Here is a 6158-nt window from a genome sequence, read left to right as displayed (position 1 = left end):
GGGGAGAACTCATTGACCCGTCCACTTGAAAAAGCGTGCGGTCCATGATAATGCTCCGGTGACGGGTCTTTAAATTGACTGGAGCGCCATCTGTAAGCAAGTGGGAGAATAGCATGCTCAGGTATACCTGATGGACTCGCCGCTAGGTGGCTTCATTTCGTACCTTTCGATGACAGGCGACCGTCATGCTAACTTTATGGACATCCGTTCATGTCGGTATTCCCTTCCATTACACGCACACACAATCCAACCGTTCCATGCTTCTATCCTCAGGATACTTAAATCCTTCTCCTCCACACCGCCACCCCTCTCCGGGCTGGACAGGCAACTTTATCTCATGCGGGCTGCTCCCTTGGAGCGGCACCGCTGCTCCCGAGGGAGCGCACCCCGTAGCCGGGTGCAGTGAGTGCCTTGGGGCTGGGTGGCCTGTCCTCTGGACGGGCTCAGCCCCGGCGACTCACTAGGGTGCCTGCCCAGACCAATGTCTCCCCCTACCTATCATCCTCCCGGCTCTGAAATGGTCTCATTGGACCGAAAGGGCCTAACCCAACAAAAATGTTTACACACACAAGTCACAGAGGAATGAGGGCGCAAGGTCGTGCACCCGTTATCGCTGTCTTCAGGACCAGCTCACCCGCATCCTGACCTAGCTCATCATTTCCGGGCTGACGGACGATCACCTCAGTCAGCCGGCGGGCGAGGTTAGGCCCGTTTGGGGAAATACTTCTAATGGCCGTATTCGCTACTTTATGGACCTCGTTGTTACGTAATTTATCTTTACGAGCATTTTTTTTTAGCAAACTGAAAATCCCTAGGAAGTATTATTCTATAAGAGCAGGCTTGCCTCATCACATCATGAATGCCCTTCGCTGTCATGCCCCGGCCTCCCCCACGCGCGGCCGATGACCTTGACCGCTCGGTAGAGGTCAGAAACTTCTACGCAGCGCGTGAATATATCGGTGGCAGGCGCATAGCAGCCGCAGTGCAGCACGCGTTCAGTCCTTTTTCTCTGGTGCCTTATCGTGCTTCAGTGCATTTCGTGATTGCGAGTGAAAGAAACTGTAGGCGAGTTTGACGTCAGGCAGTGACTGTTTGCCTGATTGAGCTGACTACTGAAGCCATGCAACCGGATATCGGCGAAAAACAATGTAGGCTGGGAAACCGCCTCGAATAGCTGAACGGACGGTAATTGGTAAGTATTCTTTTATATAAGCTATTCTGATTTCAATTAGTCTGTTGGATTTCTTATTCGTAAAATAAATTTTCTATACCTACCAACATAATTAGGCTAGGCATCTGCCTACTATCATGTGCAATGTCAATGTGCATCATGTCTGATGGCTGCCTATAACCACTAACGCGGGTAGGCCTGCCTATGCAGTTGTTTATTATTGTTGGGCTGCGTATCACGCAGAAAATGACCGGCATCCCTTTCGCAATTATCATGCTATCGTCGGGCCATATAGCACTAATCCCAAAGGCGTACTTACTGGGTGCACCGCAGCGTCGGGTATCACAGCGCTGCGTGCGTGTACCGGCCATATGCAACGATATCGCTACAGGCTGCTTGTGTCATTCCATATCGTCTGTGACGGTTGCATTGCTGATGAAGTTGTTAGCGAGCCTTGCACTTCTATACTAAGTGGCATTATCAGACAACCAATTTTCACGTTAGATTAAAATGTATTATTTTTTGCAGTCAAAGCCTGTGAGGCCAACATATGAAGTAAAGAGCAAGTAGCCTACGAAATATACCTATATGTTAGGTACTATATATGAATAAATAAGTAAAACAAAACTAAACACTCGGTAAGATCTACCAAGGTGTGTTGCTCGTGCGCTTATGACAGTCAGCCGTATCAATAAGAAAGGATAATATCCATCCGATATGTAAGACTGATTTCTGTAAGCTATTACACCAAGAACATGACGGGGTAGCGGGTCTGTGTCTCGCCCACACCCACATCGCTTACCAGTACCATCCCTGACAGCCTGGAACACCGTACGCGTGGACCAGTCAGTGAATGGGCGCATTGACGAAATATTCATCACCATAAATATCAAATGGGTCCACAGCGATGCCACACAAAAAGCTCTGACGCAAGACAGGCACGCATTCCATACCATTGTATAGGAATGACAGTGCACAGTGGACGGGTCTGCATCACAATAGGCCAAATATCGGACGCTTGCAACATTTGTACGCAGGCCTCTAGTGGATGAGTTCCCTGTAAATCGGTCGGGGCGGGAGGGATAGTCGGCGTCGACGCGTCGACGGCGACGCTGCTGATCCATCATCGTTCGTCGTCGTCGGCGGCGCTCATTAGGGTTTAATATGCGAAGGACGACGGTCTCCGCAGCGGCCACGAACGGGGAGACCGTTATTGAATCAGGAAGCCGGCGAGAGCCACGCACGACCACCGACGCCATTCCGTCAAACGGCCGCGGTGCAGTGGCGGCGGAACCGCGGAGACGGGGGGGAGAGAGAGAGAGAGAGAGAGAGAGAGAGAGAGAGAGAGAGAGAGAGAGAGAGAGAGAGAGAGAGAGAGAGAGAGAGAGAGAGAGAGAGAGAGAGAGAGAGAGAGAGAGAGAGAGAAAGGAGAGGGAGAGAGAGAGAGAGAGAGAGAGAGAGAGAGAGAGAGAGAGAGAGAGAGAGAGAGAGAGAGAGAGAGAGAGAGAGAGAGAGAGACGCGCTATAACAGTTACACTGCAGAGAGCGCTGCAGATGACCATCATTTCATTTTTCCGAGCTGGATGGCATGTGAAATGAAGCAGCAAGGAAAAGCGCCGGTTTCAAATTGGACCTAATATCATATTCTGTCGATTTAGTCACTAAGTGCATAGCTCGGTCAAGCCAAAATCCAAAGTGGTTTGGCCATCGATGCATAACCAAAATTACAACGGCGATTTAAGCATGTGAATTTTGATGCAAGCCAGTCGTTAGAAAGCCGGAACTTCAATCATTTCAAGGTAAACTAATTATCAAATTTGATGCTATTCTGGCACGTTAAGTTACAGTCGGCTCAGTTCAGTTTCCTTGCAACAAAGAAGCCATAAAAGCACAGCGCCGCGAAAAGCTGCTGCCCCAGGTCCTTGGGATAGTGTTTCTCTGGTGGTCACATGGCCAAGCATCTCTCCGCCAATTCTGACCGGCCGTGTCTGAGGCCGGCCTGCCTCTCTGGCCGGACGGTGGTCGTCTCTAATGATCCTCGCCTCTGGGCCGCTCCTCTCTGCTGAGTTCCGGTTCCTCCAGTCCGGAGAGCACCACCCGGAATCAATGGAGGGGACGGCATTCACGGCCGCCGCCGACCGGAGCCAGACACCACTTGAGTTTATGGCCGGGCACTGCCACTGCGGTGGAGAGGGGGGGAGGGAGGTTAGGGGTGAAGGACACCGCGCGGCATCGGCACTGATGGGTCAGTCCGGGACATTTCCGGAGTTTGAAGTGGTGTTCCGGCGGCTGAGATAGTACGGTCAAACAGCGGTGAAAGTCTGGGGTAAATGCAAGCAAAAGAGCCATTGTTGGGACTGTGAATACGTTCCATCTGCTTATAAAAAACTGCCTCTCAGTCTACAAAGTGTTTCATTTTTTTTTTTACTTTGACCATGCAAATCTTATTCAACTTTTGCATGTTGCTAAGCAACTTCAGTTCCACTCGTATAATACGCCGAAAAACATACAATTTCATTACATGATTGTGTAAACGGATCCATTTGGTACCACAAAACCTATCATTTAAAGTTTTGCCGGCCTTTCTTGCAACATCATTTTACCCAGAATTAGCTACATTCCACCTATATGTTGGCCTTTTGGTCGTCCATCAAACACCTGTTCTTGTCGAAATCGATAGCGACGGCCCCAAATCGGTGTCAAAACACTGGCTCATTAACGCATTGAGTCGCGGCTAAAACGGCCCCGCCGCCGGGTCGGTTAGTATAATGGGACGGGGATTTCAGGCCGCTGTGCAAATTTCATCTGCACACAAAGCTCAGCGATAACGCTAGGTACGGCCATGGTAACCACGTTGCACCCAGTGCCGCGGCTACCGTTCCAGTGAAGCGCAGTGTCAAGCTGTTCATGCTTGCCTGGGTGTATAATATGGGGGTTGTGTATGAGTACTATCGTTACGATCACTTCACCTTCACACTTCATCGTTTTTCAGTTGAATCGATTGTTCAGCGTAGGTATTTATTCCGTTTGTTTTTCATTTATTGCATTGTAGATTCTTCTCGCTACCCGCCCCCCCCCCCACCTCATACAATTTCACACTCCCGCCATACCCCGCACGCTATCGCATCTCTCTCCCGTGTACGGTACGGGCGCGGCCCCTGGCAGTCCCCCCCCCCCCCCCGACCCCACCGGGACTGGGGCTGAGGGAGCGGGCGGGGGAGGGGCTGAATAGCTCGCGCGAGCCGAAGAGACCGACCCAGACTTGGTAGGTGAATACACGATGAGATAATGAGGCCACGCCCGCTGATTGGTGCAGCCTTTGAGTGTCGCTTCGTTATCCGGTTAGCACACGTGACTGCTCCGTTCCGTCGGCCGACCGACCGGGTCGGACGGGCGGTCGGTCGGACGGGCGGTGGGTAGGACACTAGGACGGTCGGACGGACGCACACTGGTCGGAAACGCCCTCACGAGAGGCCACGGGCGATTCCGGAGTTTCGGATTATTTTTTATATAGATAGATTTGAAATTGATCAAATTATTATACTTAGGCCAAAAAAACTAATCCGGGTGACCAAAAATAGCTGTAATCAGCCCCCGAAGATGGGGTATCCCAGAACTCGGAAACTGACGCGGAGCAAGAGGTTTCTTGAGCCGGATATTCAGAGTCTTATTGCTGATAGACACCAAATTGAAATCCCACATATTATGCATCAAAATGTTCGTTATGAAGTTGCCGACTGGTCAGTGCAAAATTTTTGGTATACTTTTTCCCTAACTAAGATGTACTATAGCTTTTTTATGAAGGCTCTCCTACAGTGATTCTGGAATATAACTGCAAAGTTTAGGTAAGGAAACAACAGGTAGTCCCATCTAGTTCCACTCTGATTTTTTGTGAGATGAAGTAGGATTTAAATTTACACCAGGGCAACATAAAAGCTAACTGCGCATATTTGCGCAAAATTTGCAGGAGCCGCTCTTCCTACCCAACTACAGCCCGCCCCGCCCCAGTTTCGGCTCGGCCGCCGCGCCCGGCTTACGCTGACCTGTGTGGCCTGCACGCATCCATGCGTAGTTGACTGGTCATTAAAAACAGATGCGCTTGAGTTTATGAATTTTGTGAAAAGCGCGTTTTATGTATGCATTTATGTATGTATTGACATCAAAAGCCTTCCACATATTGCGTGGCGATTACGGCTTGCATTTAGAGAGCCTTGCTATTGACAACCATCACTCGGCTGAAGAAAGTGGAAATTGAAACCTTCGTGAATATAAGACGCTGCAAATATAGGACACCTGTCACTGACGCCGGGTTACCTTGGGCCGTCTTTTTACATTAGATCACAATTCCGGTATTTAACCCTGGACGGACCCGCCATTGGTTTTCTACATTGACCGGGGAGGGTCGGTACAACTCCCTTCCCGTTTCGCCTCTAATTGAGCTAGAGCCTCGCGGAAAAAACAAACTGGTGTGCCGTTATAAGACGCAAAAATTAGGTACTACCCGATTTTAAGGTCTTAGGTCAGCCAGTGACCTCTTAGGTCAGGTAAGTGCCACAAGGCACGGGCTCGGTTTTAGGTTAATTACTTTGCCAAAAATGGTCGCACTGCCGCGATTTTGGCATAATCGTGTTTGTCTAGCTCAGGCGCGTTGAATGCTATACTTGGTGTTCGGGTGAAGTCAACTTAACTCTCGCCGGCACAGGCCATTTTGCGTCCTTCGACGGCACAAGGGGGGGGGATTGGTACGACCCCCCTCGCGTTTGGCCCCTGATCGAGCTAGAGCCTCGCGAAAAAAAACGAGCGTGTTGCCCGTCACGAGAGGAGGCCGATGATACCCAATTTTAAGGTCCTAGGTCATCGGGTGACCTTCCAGGTCAGGTCAATGACCCGAAAACCGGGAAAATCGGGACCTGTTAGAAAGTCGTAAATTGTGGCTGCTATGTGGTTTTCCGGGGTGCTGATCACGAATATCGTATCAGTTTTGATC

Source organism: Amphibalanus amphitrite, unplaced genomic scaffold (genome assembly GCF_019059575.1).
Source record: "Amphibalanus amphitrite isolate SeventyFive unplaced genomic scaffold, NRLGWU_Aamphi_draft 000725F_arrow, whole genome shotgun sequence".
Classification (NCBI taxonomy): domain Eukaryota; kingdom Metazoa; phylum Arthropoda; class Thecostraca; order Balanomorpha; family Balanidae; genus Amphibalanus; species Amphibalanus amphitrite.
This window is presented reverse-complemented; position numbering follows the sequence as displayed.